Genomic DNA, 12,873 nt, shown 5'->3' on the forward strand with positions numbered 1-12,873 from the left:
CCAGTAGGTGCTCATGAGAAAAGGCAAAGCAGGAAAAGGCAGGTAACTGAAATTTGGGGTAGGGTAGGCAGAAAATGTCTCACTAAGATAATCTCTAAAGGATTTGATAGGGGTCAGGGAGCAAGCTTATGAAGATGTTCCCCTGCTATGGAAAGCGCTTTTCTCCCCACACAGGTGCAAAGGCCCTGAGGTGGCAGCATATCTAGAGGACGTGAAGATGATAAGAGAGTAGTGTGTCTGAAGCCCAATGCACTTGGCTGAGGGGAGGGGATAAGAGAGGGGAGGGGGTGGTGGCCTTGTAGGGCCTTGTAGATCATAGTTGGGATTTTGGCTTCTGTTCTGTGTGAGATGGAAAGCCACTGGAGAGTTGTGGGGAGAGAAGTGACATGATCTGATTTGTTTTCAAAGAAGCCTTCAGACTGCAGTGTTGAGAATAGTCTGCGGGGGTGGGGAGCTTGTGGGCTGAAGCAGGAGTAAGGCTATTTCAGTGATCCAGGTGAGAGCGGATGGGGACTCGGGCCAGAGGAATGGGGAGAAGTGATCAAATTCTGGATATATTTTCATGATTGGGCCAATAAGATTTCCTGAGGGATTGGATGGAGAGAAAGAATGGAATCCGGGGTGATTCCGGATTTCTGGCCAGAGTAACTTGGAGGATGTTGCTGCCATTAATGCAAGTGGGGAAGATGGCAAAAGAAGCTCGCTGGGGGGAATGCAGGTGCTGGATGCTCAGGAGCTCAGTTTTAAACATGTCCATTTGGGGGGCACCTGGGTGGCTTAGTTGGTTGAGCATCTGACTCTTGATTTTGGCTCAGGTCATGATCCCAGGGGCGTGGGAGGCTGCTTAAGATTCTCTCTCTTGGGGCACCTGGGTGGCTCAGTAGGTTAAGCGTCCCGACTTCGGCTCAAGTCATGATCTCGCAGTTCGTGAGTTCGAGCCCCGCGTCAGGCTCTGTGCTGACAGCTCAGAGCCTGGAGCCTGCTTCAGATTCTGTGTCTCCCTCTCTCTCTGCCCCTCCCCTGCTTATGCTCTGTCTCTCTCTGTCTCAAAAATAAATAAAACATTAAAAAAATTAAAAAAATTGTCTCACTTTGGCTCAGGTCATGATGCCATGGTTTGTGAGTTTGAGCCCCTGCATCAGGCTCTCTGCCCCTCCCCCCCGCTCATGCTTGCTCTGTCTCTGTCTCTGTCTCTGTCTCTCTCAAAAACAAATAAACATTAAAAAAAATTCTCTCTCTCTCACTCTGCCCCTCTCCCCTACTCATGTGCTGTCTTTTTCTAAGATAAAAAATAAACGTGTTCAGTTTGAGATGCTCAGTAGCCATCCACGTGCAGATCGCAAGGAGGTTGTGGCGTCAGAAGGGCAGAATGTCCCCTCATGAATCTGTGCCTAGGCTGCTGATTACATGAATCAACTAAGTAATCAACAGGAAACAATATCTCTGAATAGAGGTTGGGGAAAGGGTTATGAGATTTTTCATCCTAGACTGTGAGAGAGGGAGAACATCAATTTGTTTTTGGATAACCGTGAAGGCGGTATTTCTGAAAATGGGAAGCTGATTAGAGACAAGGGGCCAGGGTGCCATCTCTGTGCCAAGGTCAGCATCTATGAAGCCTTAGGTCATGATATGCTTATTTTCACTGGTTTAAAAAGAGCCTATAACATCTTTCCTCTCCCCTGAAGATGCCATCAGGCCTCGGAATGCATGTTGTCATTGTTGAAGGCACTGTGGTTATTATTGTCAATGACAGCCCCCGGTTCTAGGCACTCTGTATAATAGTAGGGGCAGTTATTATGAGTTCAGATTCTGGAATTCTTGAATGCTGCTTCTACTATTTCTAAGTTGTGAGACTTCTAGCAAGTTGCTTAACCTTCCCGTGTTCCAGTTTTCTAATCTGTAAAATGGGAGTACTATTAGTCCCTATCACATGGAGTCGTGAGAAGCAAAATGTTAATATATTAAAGTGTTTAGAATTATCTGGCACGTGGTGAATCCTATATGTGATAGCTATTATTTTTATATCAAGCACTGTCAGATATACACTGGGTGCCATGATGAACATTGGACTGGACATAATTCCTGGCTGGGGATCTATTGATGGTAATTGAGACAGAGTATCTCAAGGGGAAAGAAGAAAATGAGTTTAGAAAGCTCACTCCATCCAGAACTGCTGGTGGGAAGTTCAGAAATGAACCAGAAATGGTTTTAACCTCCTATGCAGCTTGATTTCCACCTAGCACTTGAGTGGCAGAGTAAACGAACTGAAGGTCTCAGAGGGCCATAAATTCAATAGTTGAACAATTGCCACATGGAAGGGAAACTACAATGCTGAGCACGGTTTCTAGATGCCAGGCTATGGGGTCCCTGGACTCACACCACCCCGGAGTGTGGTTCTCCAGAAAAATGAGAAAAACTCTGTCTCTCCCCAGGGCTCATCCGGGGTAGGAACACACATACAGGGTGAGTATGAGGATGGTCTGCCAGAGCGCTCCCTGTCTTGTGGGAGCAAAGCAGAGGAGAGGAGGGCATTAGGAAAAAGTGTCTACAAGGTAGAGGAGGATATTAGCAGACAGCGCTGTGGTTTCTTGCTCTATGTTGTAGTTGATCAGATATTGAAATTATGGTCCACTGAGACTCTTCGTTGGCTCACCACTCACGTGCTAACTGAAGACCAAGACTATTCCTCTGGGACTGATTGATTGACTGATTCCTGAATGAATGAATGAATGAATGAATCAAGTATGCAACCACTCAAACATTTACTGAGTGTTGCTGATCTGCCAGGGAAGGTACCATGCTGTGGAGATGTTTTTACCTGATTGAGTAGTTTCTTCCTGTGATCTGTTGATTTAAGGAAAAAAGTAACCCTTGTATGAGGGTCCCCAAGGAACCGAAGATATTTTAGGAGATTGATTCATTCAGTAAATGGTTATGTGGGCCAAGCGCTGTGCCAGAAGCTGGGGATACAACAGAGTAAGAACCAGACCCAACCATCAGGAGTTTACAGGCCACCATACAGAGGGAAGCAGGGAGTTCGTCCAGCCCAGTGATTAATGGGATGTGTGCACAGAATAGCACCTAACCCATTTCCAGGAGTTCAAGGGTATTTGCCCTGAGTCATAGGACGACCAGGAGTTGCTAGATTTGGGGTAGAGGTGAAGGGCAGAGTTATATAATCTAAACCAGCCCTGAGGAAATTGTCATCCCGGTGGCCTCCTGAGCTTGGATCCAATTTTAGAAACTGAACCTAGTGTTAGGCCACAAAGATTAACTCACCCCAACTGGTCAGCAGGGGCAGGTGCTGTTACCCAAAAGAGCTTTGAGGTTAACTGTGTGCCATAGCTCGATCTGTGCTGGCCAGAGCTCTCCCCGGGGAGAGCTGAGTTTAATTGGTGCTGATTTCCAATGCCCTTAGAAAGGGTGACTCCTGGGCCCACTGAAATGGAAACCATCCTAACTCCTAAGTGATTGCAGGCAGGGACCTGAATCGCACCCAGCACGTTGGCTAATATGGATGCCCAGCAAGTACAAGATGTTTGGGGCTTTTTCCCAGTATCAATGAGGCTGGGGCGAGGCAGCCTTAGACGCATGGGAACAGGAAGAGCTGTTCCTATGTCAACAAGGAGGCTTGTTTTGTGTGTGCAGAGCTAAAGAAACACAGCTCACTCACTGGTCTGGCTAAACTTCAAAAATTTGTGCGTTTTTTTTTTTTTTCTCCTCCCAGGAACATTTTGTTCACGCTGGTGGTTAAAAGGGGGACGCTTTCACATTGAAGTGCAGCAGGAAGTATTTAAGTTGGTTACAAGGAAGGACTATTTGGTAGAATGATTGAGCGCAGGGCTGGGTTCCCAGGGGGATTATGGAGTCCAATTTTTATTCATGGACTTTCCTATTAAATAACTCAAATAATAAGGCGTTTTAGCCCACGTCACCATTTTAGAAAGTCCTGCAGTTTGGGATTCAGAGGAAACGGGAGTGACTTGTGACCAGGAGGACCCAAGGCGGCTTCACGGGAGTGAGCTGGCCTTGGAGTTGGGGTCAGATGTGGAGAGAAAAGAGGGGAGGGCAGTACACAGATGGAATGAAGGGGTCAGGGCGGGAAAGCACGAGGTACATGTGGGACAGAGCACGGAGGGTGATTTGGAATGTGCTCACTGAAGGGGGACATGGGAGAATAATATTAGCCGGGTATGGGAGGGCTGGATTGTGGACAGCGTGAAAGCCTTGGTCAGGGAATTCAGATTTTACCTGTCAGCCTAAAATTGTCAGGAGGCAATAATTGAGCAAGACTGTGCCTTCACAGGGATCAGAGACTTGCAATTCAGGGTACACAGTCTTTCGTAGCAACCTAAGTGGTGTCCCACTAGGGAGCAAAAGTCGGGATTTTTAAAGCAAAAAGGGAATGCTTGTATCCATTGTTTTTTTAATGTTTATTTATTTTTGAGAGAGACAGAGACAGAATGCAAGTGGGTTAGGGCAGAGAGAAAGGGGGACACAGAATCTGAAGCAGGCTCCAGGCTCTGAGCTGTCAGCACAGAGCCCCATGTGGGGCTTGAACTCACGAGCTGTGAGATCATGACCTGAGCCAAAGTCAGATGCTCAACTGACTGAGCCACCCAGGCGCTCCATTCTTGTATCTGTTGTTTACAAAGAATTTTTTTTTTTTTAAGTTTATTTAGAGAGACAGAGAGAGAGAGACCACAAGTGGCAGAGAACAGAGAAAGAGAGAATCCCAAGCATCCTCCGCACTGCCAGTGCAGGGCTCAAACCACAAACTGAGATCATGACCTGAGCTGGAGTTGGACACATGACTGAGCCACCCTTTGCCCCTACAGAGGGTTTTTGATTGGTGTTGGTGGCAGGAAGCTAGTCTTCACTGAATATAATTGGTTGCTAAGGGTCTCACCAAGCAAGCTCTCTCACTGGAGCAAGGTGCAGGTGCTGGGGCTCAGCCCTTGGAATATTTGCAGTTTGGCCCAATTCAAAAGTTCATGGTTCCACTAGAGAGGACGTGCATAAGGCCTATCTCCTTAATGGCCTCCTGGCTCCATTTTAAAACCCCTTGACGTAAGTGAACCCAATTCATTTCACCTTTCACATACTCAATAGTCAACTGGAAGCCAGTTTTTTCAGGTTTTTGAGCAGAAAAGGGAAATGATGGACATTGTGCTTTAGGGATCATGGTCTTTTAAAGACTTTAGCAGTTTTAGGGAACTTAGTTATGCAGTTCAGTGTTTCTTAAACTCCAGTGGCATCAGAGTCACTGCAGGGGGGAGTGCTGGTTAAAATTCAGACTCCCAGGTCCCCACTCCCAGAGGTTCTTGTTCTGGGTAGAGTTGTGAATCTGCAGTTAAATTCTGCCACTGGTGATGCTGGTGTAACTGGTGTAAGACCCACACTGGGAGAACACTGTTGGCTTCCTGGGAGACACTGTCTAAAGGCCCCAAGCAGGGAAGCCTCTGATGAAGCCACAGAGAACCACTGAGAAAGAGTCAGCCCTAGAACACATGCAGGCCCAGAAAGCAGGAAGCGGACTTTTGATAGTACCAGTCCAGTAGGAAATTTCAGTTCCCTATTCTCTTGCCCTCCCTACACTCCAATCTTGGAGGGCCTTGGAGCCTCAGAAGGAAGGGCATGGAGTGAGATAAGAAGTGGATCACACCCTGTTCCCCCGACAGTAGACCTTGGCCCAGTGTGGTGCTGGTAAATATTTAACCAGTACACCACTATTTTTTAACCAGCACACCAGCTCCCCAGGTAAAAAGCCCTGCCTTGGTGCATTTGCCGATTTCTGTGGTGCAATATTCCCAGCATGGCTATCTCAGGATACCGATGTGATGTCACTGAACGCAGAGCTGAGAGAAGCCCGCAGTTGGATCATATGAGCTGATAGGACCCTGAGCCAGCTCACACCAGTGTTCCCAGCCTGAAATCGTGCTCAAGCTGGGATGGTGGGGCAGAACTATCTAGAATGAAGATTGAGTTATTGAAAAGCATATTGTCCTGGGCTGTGCTTTATTATTTAAAGTGACTATAGGGCTTTCTATTAGTGCCCAAGTTTTCATCCAGTGGCACGGAGAAAAACTGAATAAATTTCAGCTTGGGGATAGTCAGAGACAAAAATAAAATTGCATTTTGGTTATATCCTTAAGATGGTGCCTGTCCGACATAATGGGCTACAGTGGGAAATTTTATCTTAAAAACTTGCAAGATACTTTTTAAAAAGATTATCATCAAATGGAAATACAAAACTGAAAGGTACATGAGAAATCTTGGCCCTAAATTGAGAACCACATGATGTAAGGGATTCTGTTAATTGATGAGGTTCGTTTGGAGACTTTTCTTTAGTGTTCCCAAACAGATGTCCCCAAAAGGAAGACAACTGTGTCACTGATTAAAAAACGAACCAATGAAACTGCTCAAAGATCGTACAGGAAGAACCACCAAAGACTGGGATAAGACCTCTCTCATCGGTATAATGTGACAATTACGAGAGCAGACGTATTTGAATGTGTCTAACACACATAGTAGGTCTGCAGTCAGTAGGTTCTAGTTTTTCTTCCGAGCTTCATTAAGTTCCGGTGGTGTTGGGTTAGGCTCCCTCCCTGTTAAGGAGCTTCATCTGTGTTAATAAATGCTAGGCAGAATAGTTTCTATTTCGGGTCTCTCGTCGCCCCTCCCCTCTTGCTGATGAATGTCACAATCGAAGCCTTAGAGAGTCTCATTAGGTAGGGGGATGGCCAGGGCCTTCCACGTTCCTTTGGCAGGTGGGGAGTGGGTTTTTAAATGGGCTCCAAAGTGTCCGCCGCTTGCAAAAACAATTTCTGTGTAGCTTAAGCCACAACGAGGACACCAGAACCATAGCTCCCCCACCCTGGCTGTCCCGAATAACTGACTCTTTGTACTTGCCTAATCCAAACAGTAGATCGGTAATGCATAAACTGCTCCGCATGAAATGCTCCTTCAACCCGAGGACGGGTTGGAAACCACAAAGAATTTCCATCGACCAGGACTGCTCGCAGGAGGGGCTTTCTCCAGGTTTATAAGCTACTTTTGCAAACCACCATCGCCTACTTTTGGTGACACAAATCTGCCATTGGCGGTTGAATCAACAGAGCCTGGAATGTTCCGGGCTTGCAGGCAGCCCTTGTTCCCATTTCTTGAGAGGCAAGATCAACTTTCCGCGTCGGGGCGGGGGGCAGCCGCGAGCAGCGCGGCGAGGAGGGGGGCTGCCGGCCCGCAAGTCCAGCGGGGAGGGTGGGGGGCGCCGGCGCGCAGCGTCTTCCGAGGCGGAGGCCCGGAGCCAGGGGTGGCGGGCTCGGAGCGGCTGGTCAGCGGCTGGGACGCAAAGGCAGCGGCCCTCGGGGTCAGCGCCGCCCGCTCCAGTCTGGCCTCCGCAGTGGCGGTACGACGACTCCACGCGGCAGTGGTTTCTTATTCCCGAGTCTAAACACCAGTCCTTCTGCACCCTGCGGGATTTCCTGTGCGGAACTAGGAACAATGACTCATCCAATCTGGGGTGTACTTGGGTGTAGACGTGCTGTCTAGAACCAGGAGACTGGATGAGATCACAAAGGACGTGAGAGTGGAAAGATTTCAGTTGTCTAACGCGAGGAGCGGAGTAGAGCGCGGGCTGGAAAGGGTTAAGGGGTTTCAGGCTCTCCGCAGGCGCAGAAACAGCTCTGACTCCGGGGGCCGGGTGTGTCGGGGCGGGCGGAAGCCGCCGTGAACGACTCAATTTATCTAGATGTACAGCGACGCTCGTCGTCTCCCACATGGTCTAGCGGTTAGGATTCCTGGTTTTCACCCAGGCGGCCCGGGTTCGACTCCCGGTGTGGGAACGCCAAGACTTTTAGGAAAAAGAAAAATCGATTTAGGCCCTCCTAAAGCAGGAGAAGGCTGATGTTTTTAGAAAATGCTATAACCCAGAAAGCTTGGGGCTGAAGGGAAATCAGGCTTCCCACCCCAAACCCGGTGCCGCTGGCGGGAAGGCAGTAGCTGCCCGCAGTGAGAAGTCAGCATTTGAACCCAGGTGAAGAAAATCGGTCCCTTGCTAAGATACGTGTTCCAGCTGGTACTTCTGATGTAATTGCCCCTTGTACTGTGGGTATGGAGCAAATGACCAAAAAAGTGCTCTTCTTTGAAAGCAAAAGAAAAGATGCATTTTGGGACATTATAAGGCTTTTAAGTTGCCTAAAACTATTCCATTAAGGACAGCAAGATTGCCAGAAAAGACACACTATTAAGGGCAGGTGGAGTTTAGCATACAGCCTGTAGCCTTTGCGATTCGAAGAGCTCGCTAAACCAATTGTGTGGGGAGGGAGAGGGAAGGGAAAAGAAACTTAGTTTCCTATCGATATTGAGGAGTGAGGCGACGGCAAAAAAAAAAAAAACCAAAAAACCCTCAAAAAACAAAAAAACAAAAACAAAAACAAAAAACCACTTACTTCTCATGCCCTAACATTTCTCTGGCACATTCTGTTTTAAAAACTTTTGGAACTCATGATATGCTGAGCTAGAATTAGGAATCTTCGCGTTGGTGTGTCACAAGACAGCTTCTAACTGTTACCCAAAGAAGTGTTTCCTCTGCTTTAATCGTTTATCATGCTTATTTTTCCAAACATTTGCCATTCGGAAAATACTCAAGGCGTTCAGAAGCCACACCCCTTTCCTACTGGTGTCGAGTTTTTTGAAGCTTCCCCAGTTGTTCCCAGACTGCCACTAACACTGAGGAATGATTGTGAAAATAACTTGGTGTCCATGTGACTTTGAAATTTGCTCTCTTTTTAAAGTCCTTTGGGATTCTAAGGGACGCAAAAACAAATGTCATCCCTCACAAGAAAATTACTAGGTGAAATTATACATTTGTTCAAAGTTCCTAACAAACGGCTTGGAGGAGAGATTTATGGTCAGTAGGTAATTGACACTTATGGAATCAAGTAGGAGAGAATTGATAGGCAAATAAAAAGCCCAATCATCATAATAGGTAATATTTATTGAGCACTTGCTATTGAGCACTTGCTATGAATGAGGCTAAATGCTTTATATACCTTTTTCTATTGAATTCTTATTTTGTTATTAATATTATTATGCCTCCATCAGCCAGGGGCCCTGTAGGAAACTGATGACAAATTCTGAGCAGAGAATTTAATAAAGGGACTATTGAAGGTTTATTTAGAGTTTAGGGAAACAAAGGATAATGCATCAGTCCTCAGGGTGAGGGGAGGGAGGGCTGCTGGTGGAGAGGGCTGCGGGGGGGGGGGTGGGGAGGGCATGGGGGGGGGAAGCTGTGCTTTTTCATTTGTTTTTAAAATTTGCCTTTATCTAGCAGGTGAGTTCCATTCACATGAAGGCTGTCAAGTGTACTCATCCTATGAATAAATCATTTTCATAAAATAGATTTGGGGGATCTCGGATTTGACAAAACCTTTCTTTTTAAATACATAATTTACTTGTTTAAATTCAAGTTAGTTAACATACTGTGTAATATTGATTTCAGGAGCAGAACCCAGTGATTCATCACTTACATACTTAGATGCCTATGATCCTTGAGACTCAGTCCATAGGTGATACTTCTAAAGACACGCCTAATAAAATGAAGTTTAACTTTGTGGAGAGATGGTTGTTTGAGTTATATTTGGCATTTTTATAGCCTTGCATTTTTGCAAAACACTTTGCCATAATTTTCATTAATCGTCCTCATAATCAGTCTTTAGATTCAGCTTATTTAAGCTCCAAAGGTCCTTAACAGTCCCTTAATTGAGCCCCTTATTTTGGTCGTGAAGCACTGGGTCTGGGATTTTATTCCTCTGATTCCTTGGTATTGGACTTCAGATTTATCCATAAAAAAATGGAATCTCTGTATGGTGTCCTGAACAGACACCATTCTCTCCAAATCCTGTCGTCAGGGAGGGGGATTGGGTGCAAGAAACATGAATTTTTAAATTTTGTATCAGGCTTTTTGGTCAGTGTTCACAGAGTAGCTATGTGAACATAGTCATAACACTTTTTGAGTTTTTAAAAAATTCATTATATAAACATTTCTAGAAAGTGAGGATCTTTATTTGGGATATTTGAACTAGTCATAGGTTCTCAATATGCTTCCATTTCTGCATATGGTCATAAACTCTGAGGGAGTCTGCATAAAGATTGCCGTATGCCCATCCACACGTGTATTTATAGTCATATAGGTTTGTATGTATCTTCCCTCAGAGATCTGTGCTGCATGCAAAAAGTATCTTAATCACAACATTAAAACTTCATATTAATACAGGAAAGGGAAGGCAAATATAAAATTTTACTCACCCACATTGTAAAGCTGAATAACTTGGAAAAACACTGAATACTTGGAAAATCACTGGAACAAATAATCAAAAAATCAATTTGCAAACACCTAGAAGACCACAGGGTACTGGGTGATCATCACACATAGCTTTGTGAAGAACAAAGCTTATCGGATAAATCTAATTTCCTTCTGTCCCAGAGTGACAGGCACAGTGGAATGGGGGGGGGGGGGGGGAGCAGCCAAGATAATCTCTCCTGATTTAAGAAACCCTAGGATTCTGCACTTTGTTGTGTCCTCATGAAGAAAACATAGGGAAGGCTATTGTTGTCTGGCAGGGACATGTCAAACCCAAGTTCAGGGCTGGGCTTCGCCCAGGTTGGGCAATTTATACTCAGTCTGTGCAAAAATGACCTTGCTCTTCCCAGGCCTCTGCTTGGATTCCTTAAAGTGTCATTCAGGTGTTGTTTACGTAAATGACTTCATCGGTTGTTCTTCAGGTTCCTGGACTCTAGAATGGGGGTAATAATAGGACCCACCTCATGGCATTGTGAAGATTGGATCAGGTAAAGGGCTTGGCCCAGGTCGGAGCCGGTGGCCACGGGTTGCCCTCGCCATCAGCACGAACGTCACCAACATCACCACATTTGGTTCCTTTTTCTCCTCTATTTCCAATCACAATGTTAAATCTGACCATTTCTTTTTAAAAAGTTTTTTTTTTTTTTTCAACGTTTATTTATTTTTTTTGGGACAGAGAGAGACAGAGCATGAACGGGGGAGGGGCAGAGAGAGAGGGAGACACAGAATCAGAAACAGGCTCCAGGCTCTGAGCCATCAGCCCAGAGCCTGACACGGGGCTCGAACTCATAGACCGCAAGATCATGACCTGGCTGAAGTCGGACACTTAACCGACTGCGCCACCCAGGCGCCCCAAATCTGACCATTTCTATGTCTTCAGTGGTGCCCACGTATGTCGGCACCTATTTCCCCTGCTGCTGTGCTGGGTCAGATTGTCTTGCTCCTTGGACTGTTGGAATAAGCACTGATCTGGTTCCTCTGTCCCCGTCTCACCCATGTCTTCATCTCTCATTCTACCGCTTTGTCTGCTGTGAGCTCCCAACCTACCTTTGCGGCCTAATTCCTACGTCTTCCCTCCGTGCATCACAGATTCCGGTTAATTTCTCTGCTTTTACTCAGTGTTTCCTCTACTGAAATGCTCTTGTGCCCTTTCTCCAAATATCTGCGTCTTACCCATCCTTTCAGGCTTGCTTCACATGTCCCATCCTTCACAGAACTCCCCCTACCTTTCCTGCCACTGGGAACCTCTTCTGATTCCTTTTAGTATCCTGTGTGCCTCCCCTCTGACACTTATTCCTGTCTAACTTCGGGTCTTCGCTTAGATGTCATTTCCTCCACAGGTCTGCCTTGCCCCACCAAGAGTAGGTGAGATGCTCCACTCTGCACGTTTCTCTCTCACTGCACTTACCGCACTTGCCACGGCCCCACTAGATGACAGGCTCCAAGGCCAGTGCACAGTAAATACTTAAGAAACGTGTTGAGGGAACGTGGGAGCCAGACAAGGACTGTATTGTCCTAAGGAACACCTTAGGTTCTAAGTTACAGAAAGCCACTGGAACTAGTCAGGGCCCCAGGGAATCATTGGCTTATATAACAGAACTGTGGGAGAGGGGTAGGGAGGCTGGCCTCGAGAACAACCGGAGCCAGTGTTCTCTCTCTCCCTCTCCCTCAGTCTCTCTGTCAGATTTGCTCTCCTCTCTCATGGAGCAGCCGCTTCCACCTGGCAAGGGATCTGGACACTGCCAGCTCTATATTCGTTCCTTGCGTCTTTCCCAGCAGAGAAGGAAGGCATTTCTTGGTTTCCGTTGGAAAGTGCTGGGGAGGAATTCGGCCTCACCCGGGCCTGTGCTCTCTGATGGCTGATGCACGTGGGGTATGATGGTTGGCAGCCCTCTCTGGAATCACATGGTGGACAGGAAGGAGGAATAGGTATCAAAATGAAGCCAGAGAAATTAAATAGTGGTGATGGTGGCACCACTTTGTGAATGTACTAAAAATCTCTCAGTTGTGAAAGACTGAATTTCGTGAAATGTGAATTATTTCTCAATAAAAAAGAATAGAAAAAAGTAAGCCAGAGATAAAAATCTTGCTGGCAAAAGAAACATTTTTATATTTCTTTTATTCGAGCCATTCATTTATTCAGCCAACATTTATAGTGTGCCTATGATGTGCCAGCACTACCTAGGTTTACGTTTTAGTTGGGGGAATCACACACACACACACACACACACACACACACACACATGCGCGTGCGCGCACACAAATCAGACAAGAAGTTTGGGTTTCAGGGACATCTGTGTGGCTCAGTTGGTTGAGCGTCTGACTTCAGCTCAGGTTGTGATTGCACAGTTGGTGGGCTCGAGGCCTGCATCGGGCTGCTGTCGGCATAGAGCCTGCTTTGGATCCTCTGTCCCCCTCCTCTCTCTGCCCCTCCCCCACTTGCACGCTCCCCAAAATAAATAAATATTAAAAAAAAACATTTAAAGACTATTTTAAAAGAGAAGTTTGGA

The 12,873-nt window shown here is 46.3% G+C and overlaps 1 non-coding gene across 1 annotated transcript; it reads left to right on the forward strand.

Annotated features, from left to right (window-relative positions):
• Window positions 1-7,772: 7,772 nt before the first annotated feature.
• On the forward strand, window positions 7,773-7,844 carry TRNAE-UUC. The gene has a single exon. It is a non-coding gene; the product is annotated as a tRNA-Glu (tRNA).
• Window positions 7,845-12,873: the final 5,029 nt, after the last annotated feature.

The sequence above is a fragment of the Leopardus geoffroyi genome, chromosome A1 (genome assembly GCF_018350155.1).
Source record: "Leopardus geoffroyi isolate Oge1 chromosome A1, O.geoffroyi_Oge1_pat1.0, whole genome shotgun sequence".
NCBI classification, from domain to species: domain Eukaryota; kingdom Metazoa; phylum Chordata; class Mammalia; order Carnivora; family Felidae; genus Leopardus; species Leopardus geoffroyi.